Here is a 14,630-nt window from a genome sequence, read left to right on the forward strand (position 1 = left end):
TAATCCAAGTCTATGCCCCAACCAGTAATTCTGAAGAAGCTGAAGTTGAATGGTTCTGTGAAGACCTACAAGACCTTTTAGAACTAACACCCAAAAAATATGTCATTTTTATTATAGGGGACTGGAATGCAAAAGTAAGAAGTCAAGAAACACCTGGACTAACAAGCAAATTTGGCCTTGGAATATGGAATGAAGCAGGACAAAGACTAATAGAGTTTTGACAAGAAAATGCACGGGTCATAATGAACACCCTCTTCCAAGAACACAAGAGAAGACTCTACACATGGACATCACCAGATGGTCAACACCAAAATCAGATTGATTATATTCTTTGCAGCCAAAGATGGAGAATCTCTATACAGTCAGCAAAAACAAGACCAGGAGCTGACTGTGGTTCAGACCATGAACTCCTTATTGCCAAATTCAGACTTAAGTTGAAGAAAGTAGGGAAAACCACTAGGCCATTCAGGTATGACCTAAATCAAATCCCTTATGATTATACAGTGGAAGTGAGAAATTTAAGGGCCTAGATCTGATACATAGAGTGCCTGATGAGCTATGGAATGAGGTTCGTGACATTGTATAGGAGACAGGGATCAAGACCATCCCCGTGGAAAAGAAATGCAGAAAAGCAAAATGGCTGTCTGGGGAGGCCTTACAAATAGCTGTGAAAAGAAGAGAAGCAAAAAGCAAAGCAGAAAAGGAAAGATATAAACATCTGAATGCAGAGTTCCAGAGAATAGCAAGAAGAAATAAGAACGCCTTCTTCAGAGATCAATGCAAAGAAATAGAGGAAAACAACAGAATGGGAAAGACTAGAGATCTCTTCAAGAAAATCAGAGATACCAAAAGAACATTTCATGCAAAGATGGGCTCGATAAAGGACAGAAATGGTATGGAGCTATCAGAAGCAGAAGATATTAAGAAGAGATGGCAAGAATACACAGAAGAACTGTACAAAAAAGATCTTCACGACCCAGATAATCATGATGGTGTGATCACTCACTTAGAGCCAGACATCCTGGAATGTGAAGTCAAGTGGGCCTTAGAAAGCATCACTACGAACTAAGCTGGTGGAGGTGATAGAATTCCAGCTGAGCTATTCCAAATCCTGACAGATGATGCTGTGAAAGTGCTGCACTCAATATGCCCACAAAATTGGAAAACTCAGCAGTGGCCACAGGACTGGAAAAGGTCAGTTTTCTTTTTTTTTTTTTAATTTATTTTTTTTTAAATTTTATTTTATTTTTAAACTTTACATAATTGTATTGGTTTTGCCAAATATCAAAATGAATCCGCCACAAGCATACATGTGTTCCCCATCCTGAACCCTCTTCCCTCCTCCCTCCCCACACCATCCCTCTGGGTCATCCCAGTGCACCAGCCCCAAGCATCCAGTATCGCGCATCGAACCTGGACTGGCAACTCGTTTCTTACATGATATCTACATGTTTCAATGTCACTCTCCCAAATCTTCCCACCCTCTCCCTCTCCCACAGAGTCCATAAGACTGTTCTATACATCAATGTCTCTTTTGCTGTCTCGTACACCAGGTTATTGTTACCATCTTTCTAAATTCCATATATATGCGTTAGTATACTGTATTTCTGTTTTTCCTTCTGGCTTACTTCACTCTGTATAATAGGCTCCAGTTTCATCCACCTCATTAGAACTGATTCAAATGTATTCTTTTTAATGGCTGAGTAATACTCCATTGTGTATATGTACCACAGCTTTCTTATCCATTCATCTGCTGATGGACATCTAGGTTGCTTCCATGTCCTGGCTATTATAAACAGTGCTGCGATGAACATTGGGGTACACGTGTCTCTTTCCCTTCTGGTTTCCTCAGTGTGTATGCCCAGCAGTGGGATTGCTGGATCATAAGGCAGTTCTATTTCCAGTTTTTTAAGGAATCTCCACACTGTTCTCCATAGTGGCTGTACTAGTTTGCATTCCCACCAACAGTGTAAGAGGGTTCCCTTTTCTCCACACCCTCTCCAGCACTTATTATTTGTAGACTTTTGGATCACAGCCATTCTGACTGGTGTGAAATGGTACCTCATAGTGGTTTTGATTTGCATTTCTCTGATAATGAGTGATGTTGAGCATCTTTTCATGTGTTTGTTAGCCATCTGTATGTCTTCTTTGGAGAAATGTCTATTTAGTTCTTTGGCCCATTTTTTGATTGGGTCGTTTATTTTTCTGGAGTTGAGCTGTAGGAGTTGCTTGTATATTTTTGAGATTAGTTGTTTGTCAGTTGCTTCATTTGCTATTATTTTCTCCCATTCTGAAGGCTGTCTTTTCACCTTGCTAATAGTTTCCTTTGATGTGCAGAAGCTTTTAAGGTTAATTAGGTCCCATTTGTTTATTTTTGCTTTTATTTCCAATATTCTGGGAGGTGGGTCATAGAGGATCCTGCTGTGATGTATGTCGGAGAGTGTTTTGCCTATGTTCTCCTCTAGGAGTTTTATAGTTTCTGGTCTTACGTTTAGATCTTTAATCCATTTTGAGTTTATTTTTGTGTATGGTGTTAGAAAGTGGTCTAGTTTCATTCTTTTACACGTGGTTGACCAGATTTCCCAGCACCACTTGTTAAAGAGATTGTCTTTAATCCATTGTATATTCTTGCCTCCTTTGTCAAAGATAAGGTGTCCATATGTGCGTGGATTTATCTCTGGGCTTTCTATTTTATTCCATTGATCTATATATCTGTCTTTGTGCCAGTACCATACTGTCTTGATAACTGTGGCTTTGTAGTAGAGCCTGAAGTCAGGTAGGTTGATTCCTCCAGTTCCATTCTTCTTTCTCAAGATCGCTTTGGCTATTCGAGGTTTTTTGTTTTTCCATACAAATTGTGAAATTATTTGTTCCAGCTCTGTGAAGAATACTGTTGGTAGCTTGATTCGGATTGCGTTGAATCTATAAATTGCTTTGGGTAGTATACTCATTTTCACTATATTGATTCTTCCAATCCATGAATATGGTATATTTCTCCATCTATTAGTGTCCTCTTTGATTTCTTTCACCAGTGTTTTATAGTTTTTTATATATAGGTCTTTAGTTTCTTTAGGTAGATATATTCCTAAGTATTTTATTCTTTCCGTTGCAATGGTGAATGGAATTGTTTCCTTAATTTCTCTCTCTGTTTTCTCATTATTAGTGTATAGGAATGCCAGGGATTTCTGTGTGTTGATTTTATATCCTGCAACTTTACTATAGTCATTGATTATTTCTAGTAATTTTCTGGTGGAATCTTTAGGGTTTTCTATGTAGAGGATCATGTCATCTGCAAATAGTGAGAGTTTTACTTCTTCTTTTCCAATTTGGATTCCTTTTATTTCTTTTTCTGCTCTGATTGCTGTGGCCAAAACTTCCAAAACTATGTTGAATAGTAATGGTGAAAGTGGGCACCCTTGTCTTGTTCCTGACTTTAGAGGAAATGCTTTCAATTTTTCACCATTGAGGATAATGTTTGCTGTGGGTTTGTCATATATAGCTTTTATTATGTTGAGGTATGTTCCTTCTATTCCTGCTTTCTGGAGAGTTTTTATCATAAATGGATGTTGAGTTTTGTCAAAGGCTTTCTCTGCATCTATTGAGATAATCATATGGTTTTTATTTTTCAATTTGTTAATGTGGTGTATTACATTGATTGATTTGTGGATATTGAAGAATCCTTGCATCCCTGGGATAAAGCCCACTTGATCATGGTGTATGATCTTTTTAATGTGTTGTTGGATTCTGATTGCTAGAATTTTGTTAAGGATTTTTGCATCTATGTTCATCAGTGATATTGGCCTGTAGTTTTCTTTTTTTGTGGCATCTTTGTCAGGTTTTGGTATTAGGGTGATGGTGGCCTCATAGAATGAGTTTGGAAGTTTACCTTCCTCTGCAATTTTTTGGAAGAGTTTGAGCAGGATAGGTGTCAGCTCTTCTCTAAATTTTTGGTAGAATTCAGCTGTGAAGCCGTCTGGACCGGGGCTTTTGTTTGCTGGAAGATTTTTGATTACAGTTTCAATTTCCATGCTTGTGATGGGTCTGTTAAGATTTTCTATTTCTTCCTGGTCTAGTTTTGGAAAGTTGTACTTTTCTAAGAATTTGTCCATTTCTTCCACGTTGTCCATTTTATTGGCATATAATTGTTGATAGTAGTCTCTTATGATCCTTTGTATTTCTGTGTTGTCTGTTGTGATCTCTCCATTTTCGTTTCTAATTTTGTTGATTTGATTTTTCTCCCTTTGTTTCTTGATGAGTCTGGCTAATGGTTTGTCAATTTTATTTATCCTTTCAAAGAACCAGCTTTTGGTTTTGTTGATTTTTGCTATGGTCTCTTTTGTTTCTTTTGCATTTATTTCTGCTCTAATTTTTAAGATTTCTTTCCTTCTACTAACCCTGGGGTTCTTCATTTCTTCCTTTTCTAGTTGCTTTAGGTGTAGAGTTAGGTTATTTATTTGACTTTTTTCTTGTTTCTTGAGGTGTGCCTGTATTGCTATGAACTTTCCCCTTAGGACTGCTTTTACCGTGTCCCACAGGTTTTGGGTTGTTGTGTTTTCATTTTCATTCGTTTCTATGCAAATTTTGATTTCTTTTTTGATTTCTTCTGTGATTTGTTGGTTATTCAGCAGCGTGTTGTTCAGCCTCCAGATGTTGGAATTTTTAATAGTTTTTCTCCTGTAATTGAGATCTAATCTTACTGCATTGTGGTCAGAAAAAATGCTTGGGATGATTTCTATTTTTTTGAATTTACCAAGGCTAGCTTTATGGCCCAGGATGTGATCTATCCTGGAGAAGGTTCCATGTGCGCTTGAGAAAAAGGTGAAATTTGTTGTTTTGGGATAAAATGTCCTATATATATCAATTAGGTCTAACTGGTCTATTGTATCATTTAAAGTTTGTGTTTCCTTGTTAATTTTCTGTTTAGTTGATCTATCCATAGGTGTGAGTGGGGTATTAAAGTCTCCCACTATTATTGTGTTATTGTTAATTTCTCCTTTCATACTTGTTAGCATTTGTCTTACGTACTGTGGTGCTCCCGTGTTGGGTGCATATATATTCATAATTGTTATATCTTCTTCTTGGATTGATCCTTTGATCATTATGTAGTGACCTTCTTTGTCTCTTTTCACAGCCTTTGTTTTAAAGTCTATTTTATCTGATATGAGTATTGCTACTCCTGCTTTCTTTTGGTCCCTATTTGCATGGAAAATCTTTTTCCAGCCCTTCACTTTCAGTCTGTATGTGTCCCCTGTTTTGAGGTGGGTCTCCTGTAGACAACATATGTAGGGGTCTTGTTTTTGTATCCATTCAGCCAGTCTTTGTCTTTTGGTTGGGGCATTCAACCCATTTACGTTTAAGGTAATTACTGATAAGTATGATCCCGTTGCCATTTACTTTATTGTTTTGGGTTCGAGTTTATACACCGTTTTTGTGTTTCTTGTCTAGAGAATATCCTTTAGTATTTGTTGGAGAGCTGGTTTGATGGTGCAGAATTCTCTCAGCTTTTGCTTGTCTGAAAAGCTTTTGATTTCTCCTTCATACTTGAATGAGATCCTTGCTGGGTACAATAATCTGGGCTGTAGGTTATTTTCTTTCATCATTTTAAGTATGTCTTGCCATTCCCTCCTGGCTTGAAGAGTTTCTATTGAAAGATCAGCTGTTATCCTTATGGGAATTCCCTTGTGTGTTATTTGTTGTTTTTCCCTTGCTGCTTTTAATATTTGTTCTTTGTGTTTGATCTTTGTTAATTTGATTAATATGTGTCTTGGGGTGTTTCTCCTTGGGTTTATCCTGTTTGGGACTCTCTGGGATTCTTGGACTTGGGTGATTATTTCCTTCCCCATTTTAGGGAAGTTTTCAACTATTATCTCCTCAAGTATTTTCTCATGGTCTTTCTTTTTGTCTTCTTCTTCTGGAACCCCTATTATTCGAATGTTGTAGCGTTTAATATTGTCCTGGAGGTCTCTAAGATTGTCCTCATTTCTTTTAATTCGTTTTTCTTTTATCCTCTCTGATTCATTTATTTCTACCATTCTATCTTCTAATTCACTAATCCTATCTTCTGCCTCTGTTATTCTACGATTTGTTGCCTCCAGAGTGTTTTTAATTTCATTTATTGCATTATTCATTATATATTGACTCTTTTTTATTTCTTCTAGGTCCTTGTTAAACCTTTCTAGCATCTTCTCAATCCTTGTCTCCAGGCTATTTATCTGTGATTCCATTTTAGTTTCAAGATTTTGGATCAATTTCACTATCATTATTCGGAATTCTTTATCAGGTAGATTCCCTATCTCTTCCCCTTTTGTTTGGTTTGGTGGGCATTTATCCTGTTCCTTTATCTGCTGAGTATTCCTCTGTCTCTTCATCTTGTTTAAATTGCTGAGTTTGGGGTGTCCTTTATGTATTCTGGCAGTTTGTGGAGTTCTCTTTATTGTGGCATTTCCTCACTGTGTGTGGGTTTGTACAGGTGGCTTGTCAAGGTTTCCTGGTTAGGGAAGCTTGTGTCGGTGTTCTGGTGGATGGAGCTGTATTTCTTCTCTCTGGAGTGCAATGAAATGTCCAGTAGTGAGTTATGAGATGTCTATAGTTTTAGGGTGACTTTGGGCAGCCTGTATCTTGAAGCTCAGGGCTGTGTTCCTTTGTTGCTGGAGAATTTGCTTGGTATGTCTTGCCCTGGAACTTATTGGCCCTTGTGCGGTGCTTGGTTTCAGCGTCGGTATGGAGGCATTTGATGAGCTCCTGTCAATTAATGTTCCTTGGAGTCAGGAGTTCCCTGGAGTCAGGGTTTGGACTTAAGTCTCCTGCTTCCGGTTATCGGTCTTATTTTTACAGTAGTTTCAAAACTTCTCCTTCTATACAGCACCATTGATAAAACGTCTACATTAAAGATGAAAAGTTTCTCTACAATGAGGGTCACTCAGAGAGGTTCACAGGGTTACATGGAGAAGAGAAGAGGGAGGAGGGAGTTAGAGGTGACCCAAACGAGATGAGGTGAATCAATAATGGAGAGAGTAGGGTAGCCAGTAGTCACTTCCTTATGTGCACTCCACAACTAGACCACTCAGAGATGTTCACGGAGTCATAGAGAGAAGAGAAGAAGGAGGAAGGTGACAGAGGTGGCCAGAAGGATAAAAGAGGGGAATGAAAAGGAGGGAGACAGATCCAGCCAGTAATCAGTTCCCTAAGTGTTCTCCACCATCTGGAACACACAGAAATTCACAGAGTTGGGTAGAGTAGAGGGGTTAGGGAGGAGACACAGGCGACCTGGTGGAGAAAAAGGAGAGTCTAAAGGGAGAGAGAGCAGTCAAGCCAGTATTCTTGCTCCCTAGTGAAAAATGGGTCCTGAAGATGGGGTTCTTAAAGGTACAAAATTGGTAACAAATACATAAAAGCAAGAATTAAAAATCTAGAGTAGAGTTTGGAATTTCAAAAATATGGTGTTAAAGAAAAGAAGGAAAAGAAAGAGAGAAAAAACGAACAAACAAAAACAAACAAGGTCGCGAAAATTGTAAAGAAAGTAAGGTACAAAATTGATAACTAATACCAAAAAGCAAAAATTAAAAATCTAGAGTAGAGTTTGGAATTTCAAAAATACAATGTTAAAAAAAAAAAAAAAGAAGAAGAAGAAAAATAAAGAGAGAAAACAGACAAACGAAAACAAACAATGTCACAAAAATTATAAAGAAAATACAGGTACAAAATTGATATTATTCAGATATACAATGTTATATAGAAGAAGAAGAGAAAGAAACAAAGAAGAAGAAAAAAAGAATTCACAGAAATTATATAAAAATAAACTATAGGTACAAAATTGATAACAAATACCAAAAAGCAAAAATTAAAAATCTAGAGTAGAGTTTAGAATTTAAAAAATACAATGTTAAAGAAAAGAAAAAAAAAAAACAAGGTCAAAAAATTATAAAATATATATATATGAAGTTTGCTGAAGAAGAAAAAAATAGGGTCTTTTTTTTTTTTTGCAAAGTAATAGGTTATAAAAGTGAAAATTAAAGGAACAATAGAGGACTTAAAAAAAAATTTTTTTTTAATTAAAAAAAAAGAAAGAATGATCGTAAAAATAATAAAAATATATCTAGGACTTTCTTGGTGGTGTTGTGTGTTCAGTTCATTTTTGGCTAGTTCCTTGGTCAGACTTATATTTCTCAAGATCTATAGACCCCTTCCTATGTAGTCCGTAGTAACCACAGGGTTTTGGTCTATTGCCTGTAGCTTCCAAGGCGTTTCCCTCTGTTATATCTTCTTCTGTTTGCTAGTCTCTTCAGTATCTGGTTTCCGCCCTGACACAAAGGGGACGGTGGAGGACACTTTTTTTTTTTTTTTTTTTTTAGGCTTACTTGTTCAGTCGCGCTGTGGGGAGGGAGGGAGGAATGCTGCAAACAAATAACACTGGCGTGGGCTCGCAGTGCCTCAGCCACCCTGGGTCTGCCCCCGCTCACGGCGCGTGTAGCCTCCCTGTCCACACTGCTCGGACTCTAGGTTGTTCCGCCGGGAACAATCCGAGGCTGGCCCTGGGCTGCATGCACCTCCCAGGTCCAAGCCGCTCAGGTTCAGGCACTCGGGTAGTCCTCAGAGGCACAGACTCAGTTGGGCCTGCGTTTTGTGCTCTTCCCAGGTCCGAGCAGCTCAGGTGATGTGGTGTTTGGCGAGCGCCAATGCTGCGACTTACCGCCTCCCTGCCACTCGGTTTTCTGGTTGTAACACCGGCGCACCTTCTCAGGCAGATGTTGACCATCCAGACCCCCAAGAAGTTTTAGTTAGCAAAGAAGCCCGCTTACAGTTTTATAGATAATGTCTCTCTGGGGCTGCGATTGCCCCCTTCCAGCTCTGGCTGCCTGTCACCTGAGGGGGAAGGTCTGCAGCCGGCTATCTCTGTTCAGTCCTTTGTTCCGTGCACGGGCCTGGCGGTTTTAGGTTAGGACTGGCTTTTCGCATGGTAGATACCCCACAGTCTGGTTTGCTAGCCCAAATTATTTTGCTCAGATAGCGCTCAGGGTATTCAGGTCAGATTCTTACTCTCAGCGATGCAGCCCGCGCCGCGCCTCCCTGCCCAGCCCCCGCTTGCTAATGGTGGATGCAGGCGTCTGCGCTGCTTCTCCGCTGGGGGAGTTACCGTAGGGCTCGAAATCTGCGAGTTTTAATTGTTTATTCATTTTTCTCCCTGTTATGTTGCCCTCTGTGCTTCCAAAGCTCGGCACAGATTCGGCAGTGAGAAGGTTTCCTGGTGTTTGGAAACTTCTCTCTTTTTAAGATTCCCTTCCCGGGACGGAGCTCCGTCCCTCCCTCTTTTGTCTCTTTTTTTTGTCTTTAGTATTTTTTCCTACCTCCTTTCGAAGAGTTGGGTTGCTTTTCTGGGTGCCTGATGTCCTCTGCCGGCATTCAGAAGTTGTTTTGTGGAATTTACTCGACGTTTAAATGCTCTTTTGATGAATTTGTGGGGGAGAAAGTGTTCTCCCCGTCCTACTCCTCCGCCATCTTGGCTCCTCCTCCCAAAAGGTCAGTTTTCATTCCAATCCCAAAGAAAGGCAATGCCAAAGAATGCTCAAACTACCGCACAATTGCACTCATCTCACACGCTAGTAAAGTAATGCTCAAAATTCTCCAAGCCAGGCTTCAGCAATAAGTGAACCATGAACTTCCTGATGTTCAAGCTGGTTTTGGAAAAGGCAGAGGAACCAGAGATCAAATTGCCAACAACCGCTGGATATGGAAAAAGCAAGAGAGTTCCAGAAAAACATCTATTTCTGCTTTATTGACTATGCCAAAGCCTTTGTGTGGATCAAAACAAACTTTGGAAAATTCTGAAAGAGATGAAATACCATTCCATCTGATCTGCCTCTTGAGAAATCTGTATGCAGGTCAGGAAGCAACAGTTAGAACTGGACATGGAACAACAGACTGGTTCCAAGCAGGAAAAGGAGTATGTCAAGGCTGTATATTGTCACCCTGCTTATTTAACTTATATGCAGAGTACATCATGAGAAACGCTGGACTGGAAGCAACACAAGCTGGCATCAAGATTGCTGGGAGAAATATCAATAACCTCAGATATGCAGATGATACCACCCTTATGGCAGAAAGTGAAGAGGAACTCAAAAGCCTCTTGATGAAGGTGAAAGAGGAGAGTGAAAAAGTTCGCTTCAAGCTCAACATTTAGAAAACGTAGACCATGGCATCCGGTCCCATCACTTCATGGGAAATAGATGGGGAAACAGTGGAAGCAGTGTCAGACTTTATTTTTCTGGGCTCCAAAATCACTGCAGATGGTGACTGCAGCCATGAAATTAAAAGATGCTTACTCCTTGGAAGGAAAGTTATGACCAACCTAGATAGCATATTCAAAAGCAGAGACATTAGTTTGCCAACAAAGGTTTGTCTCGTCAAGGCTATGGTTTTTCCTGTGGTTATGTATGGATGTGAGAGTTGGACTGTGAAGAAGGCTGAGAGCCGAAGAATTGATGCTTTTGAACTGTGGTGTTGGAGAAGACTCTTGAGAGTCCCTGGGACTGCAAGGAGATCCAACCAGTCCATTCTGAAGGAGATCAGCCCTGGGATTTCTTTGGAAGGAATGATGCTAAAGCTGAAAGTCCAGTACTTTGGCCACCTCATGCGAAGAGTTGACTCATTGGAAAAGACTCTGATGCTGGGAGGGACTGGGGGCAAGAGGAGAAGGGGACGACAGAAGATGAGATGGTTGGATGGCATCACTGACTCTATGGACATGAGTCTGAGTGAACTCCAGGAGTTGGTGATGGACAGGGAGGCCTGGCGTGCTGCAATTCATGGGATCACAAAGAGTCAGATATGACTGAGTGACTGATATGATCTGATATACCACATTTGTGCATGCTTAGTTGCTGAGTTGTATCTAATTCTTTTCTACCCCATGGACTGTAGCCCTCCACTCTCCTCTGTCCATGGGATTTCCAAGCAAGAATACTGGAATGGGTTGCCATTTCCTTCTCCAGGGGACCTTCGGAACCCAGGGATGTAAACTGCATCTTCTACATCTCCTTCATTGGCAGGCAGATTGTTTACCAATAATACACCTGGAAGCAAGCTCATATACCATATTCATTTTAGCTCAGCTCAGTCACTCAGTAGTGTCTGACTCTTTGCAACCCCATGAGCCACAACACACCAGGCCTCCCTGTCCATCACCAAATGCTGGAGTCTACCCAAACCCATGTCCATTGAGTTGGTCATGCCATCCAACCATCTCGTCTTCTGTTGTCCCCGTGTCCTCCTACCACATTCAGTTGATTGCAAACTGTCATGATTACTAGAAACTCTAGATAATTTATTTAAATAGGATCTCTGAAGGCAAAGAAGATTCTTAGGGATAGATGTAAACCGGAAAAAAATGTGCATACAGTCCATTAGATTGTCTGATCTCAAGACTAATCACTAGCCAAGTGCATCAGGGTTGGTGCTTTGCAGATTATCGCTAAATGAAGGCATTAATTCACTCTAGAAATGTTTATTGAGTAGCTGCTGCTGCTACTGTCGCTTCAGTCATGTTTGACTCTTTGCGACCCCGTAGATGGTAGCACACCAGGCTCCCCCATCCCTGAGATTCTCCAGGCAAGAACACTGGAGTGGGTTGACATTTCCTTCTCCAATGCATGAAAGTGAAAGGTGAAAGTGAAGTCACTCGGTCGTGTCCGACTCTTAGCAACCCCATGGACTGCAGCCCACCAGGCTCCTCCATCCGTGGGATTTTCCAGGCAAGAGTACTGAAGTGGGTTGCCATTGCCTTCTCTGTATTGAGTAGCTAGGGACTGAATATACTGTGTTATTATCTATAATATAGCAAATAAAATGTGTGGTACTGCACTCATGAAGCAAAGTAGGGAAGAAGCATAGATAATAAAAATTAAGAAAGCAAACAAACACCCTTATGTGGTGAGTTCTCTAAATGAAAATGACAGTAGAATATAACAGAAAACAGGAGGGGATATCCTCTTTTTACGTAGTTCAAACAGTGAGAATCTCTGAGAAATGTGATGTATAAATTGAGAGTGATAAAGAAATGAAAAGATCAAGCCTTCTGGAGAAAGCAGAGGCCTCACAGAAAGAAGGCACACTATATGTAATTTTCTTTACTTAGGAAAATGTGTGTTCACGAAATAACAGTAAACTAGGACAAAGTGTAGGGAGACTGGTGGAGGGTGGGGGGCGGTAGGATTAGATAAAGTTTGAAAGTTTGTGAGAACTGTAACATTTTGTTTGAGGTTGTCAGAATCTGAATTCTCTTAGCATGTTGGAAGTCATTGAGTAGAAGTGACAGCTGGGTGACTCGCAAACAGGACCCAGGGAATCTAAGGCCCCTTACCCTTTCACCCATCCTTGGAATATACACTCTTCCCACCAGTCCATCAGTGAGAGACATTTTTAAAGACACAGTGTTGAGATAGCTATGTGTTATTGAGACCATCTGGATGGTATATGTGACTAAATCCTGTTAAGTTCTCTACATAGACTTTTAAGATTCTGGCAGGTGGGTAGCGATCTACTTGCGTTTTGGCCACCCAAGATAAGCCTTATAAATAAGTTCCCCTGTTTAATAAATCTGGAGTGATCTGCCTCTTTCTTCAGTCTCCTCTTGCCCTGCATAGATACAGGGGGCAGTTTGTGAAGCAAGAGTACCACTGCACTGTGATGTAATTTTTTAACAGAGGATGAAGCAACCTAGTTTATTTTTTTAGAAATCACCCTAACTAATACGGAAAACTAGATTGTAGCCAAGTATTCTCACTTTAGTGCCATAAAAGCAGCACTGATGTTGCCATTGTCATTCTTGTAGTTGAATTTGATAAAATTTAAATCTGTAACTATTTTTCATGGAATCACTATTAAGTTTTTTCCCCAATTCGAATGATAATAATGCCACCCAAATATTTTGACTTGTCTTTAACTGACTTTTTTCATAAACTATTATTTAACCTCAAATAGTAAAAGCATGTAAAACATCATTTCCAAATTAGAGTTTCCCATCTTAGGAATGTTGTGTGGTTACTTTCAATGTAGATATTCCGAGTATAGATTACCTTTTTTTTTTCTTTAATATTTTTCCTTTTATAAAATTTATTTTTTGGCCTCTCTTAAATCGATGACTTATTTATGGGTAATATGTTTCTTAACAGATAAAGGGATCAGATTTTGGATACTTCTGTGTCACCCCTCCCCTCATCACATAAATTTGACCCTAAAAACTATCATACATAAATGTGATTCTTCTTTAATTAAAATGGTAACACTATCCACATCTAATATGAGGACCCTAGAGAGCTAGATTTAAGTGAAGAGGTAGGACTCTAGATAAATAGATGTCTCCAATACAGTGATTAGAACTGATTAAGATAATGAACATCATCTTGTTTAATATAAAAAATAATCAAAGCCAGTTAGCAATTAATACTCAACACAAGGAGTGATGTAAACATGAATTGTTTGCTCTGACACTACAGTAGCAATAATTACAATACCTCCACTGACAACATTAATATGAAAAGCAGCAATACCATCAGGAGAAGGAAGAGGATGACATAGAAAAGAAAGAGGTAGATAGGCATGAATAGGAATAATAGCAACAGAAACATTGTTAATAATTATTTAATTCAAGCAAAATGTGAGCACAAGTGGAATTTGAGCCAAAAGTCATAGCTGATTGGTCTTAATTAGCTTGGATACTACATGGGTAATTTCTTTAATTCCTTTTATTGGCTTCATTCTGGTTTTGTCAATTTGGATAATTCAAAATACGTATTGCTAAGAAGGCTTGTACTGGCCACTTGTAAATTCAGTGAGGATTATTCTCAGTGACAGCTTCAGTGGCTTTATTTGGATTGGAGGCAGTGAAGTTTAAAAAAGTAATTAATTCATTAAAATTGTATCATGAGAAATACAGTAACAGGCTAAATATATTTCTCACCTATAAAACTAAGTAATCAGAGCTAGATTTGTTTTTTAAACACTTGTTATAAAATAGAATTGGTTTAAAGAATAAAGGTAGATGATATTTTTGTTTGTCTCATAATCTTTTTAGTGTAATGACTTTTTAATGGAGGACTATGAATACAGTTGCAACAAAACTTTGCTCTGTTTACAGAAAGTGATGTGGAGATTTGTGTAAATGATTTTCATTCCATTGAATATTCTTTTTTTTTTTTTTTGCTAAAAACATTAGTTAAGTATGGATATAAAATAATTTTTCTTTGTATTTGCTGGGTAAATGTTATATAAAGATGCAGTGTTAATTATTTAAGGAAGTAAGCAGATGGTATCCCCATTTTACAAAGTTTTCCCAAGAAATTATGCACTATTGCTCCAAGTATTAATTCCAGGTTTGAAAGCTAAACAAGCATCAATATAGCAAACATGCAGTTTCTTTAATATTTATTAGGTTCTATCAAAATATATGTTTAGTTTTCTTTTAGTTGTTTGGCATTAATTTGAGAGTGCTACACTTGCAATTTTCATATTGATTTTAATTACCAAAAGAAAAGGATATTTTTATGGTTGCTTCACTCTCTTGGATTTGTTGCTAAAAATCACAGCACTTTAATTATATCTTTGTGTTAATAGGTTTAGGACTAATTTCTACCTCA

General features: G+C 38.8%; 1 long non-coding RNA gene across 1 annotated transcript in view; it reads right to left on the reverse strand.

The window, feature by feature from the left end:
• LOC147380195 (uncharacterized) overlaps positions 1 to 9,505 on the reverse strand; it is a 37,894-nt gene extending 28,389 nt beyond the window's left edge. Inside the window, exon 1 of the long non-coding RNA XR_015134944.1 lies at positions 9,345 to 9,505. This is a non-coding gene — a long non-coding RNA (uncharacterized LOC147380195). The remainder of the gene's footprint in view (positions 1 to 9,344) is intronic.
• Positions 9,506 to 14,630: the final 5,125 nt, after the last annotated feature.

This window comes from Bos grunniens, chromosome 1 (assembly GCF_055505025.1).
Source record: "Bos grunniens cultivar Pamir isolate PY7600 chromosome 1, Bosgru_T2T1.0, whole genome shotgun sequence".
Classification (NCBI taxonomy): Eukaryota; Metazoa; Chordata; class Mammalia; order Artiodactyla; family Bovidae; genus Bos; species Bos grunniens.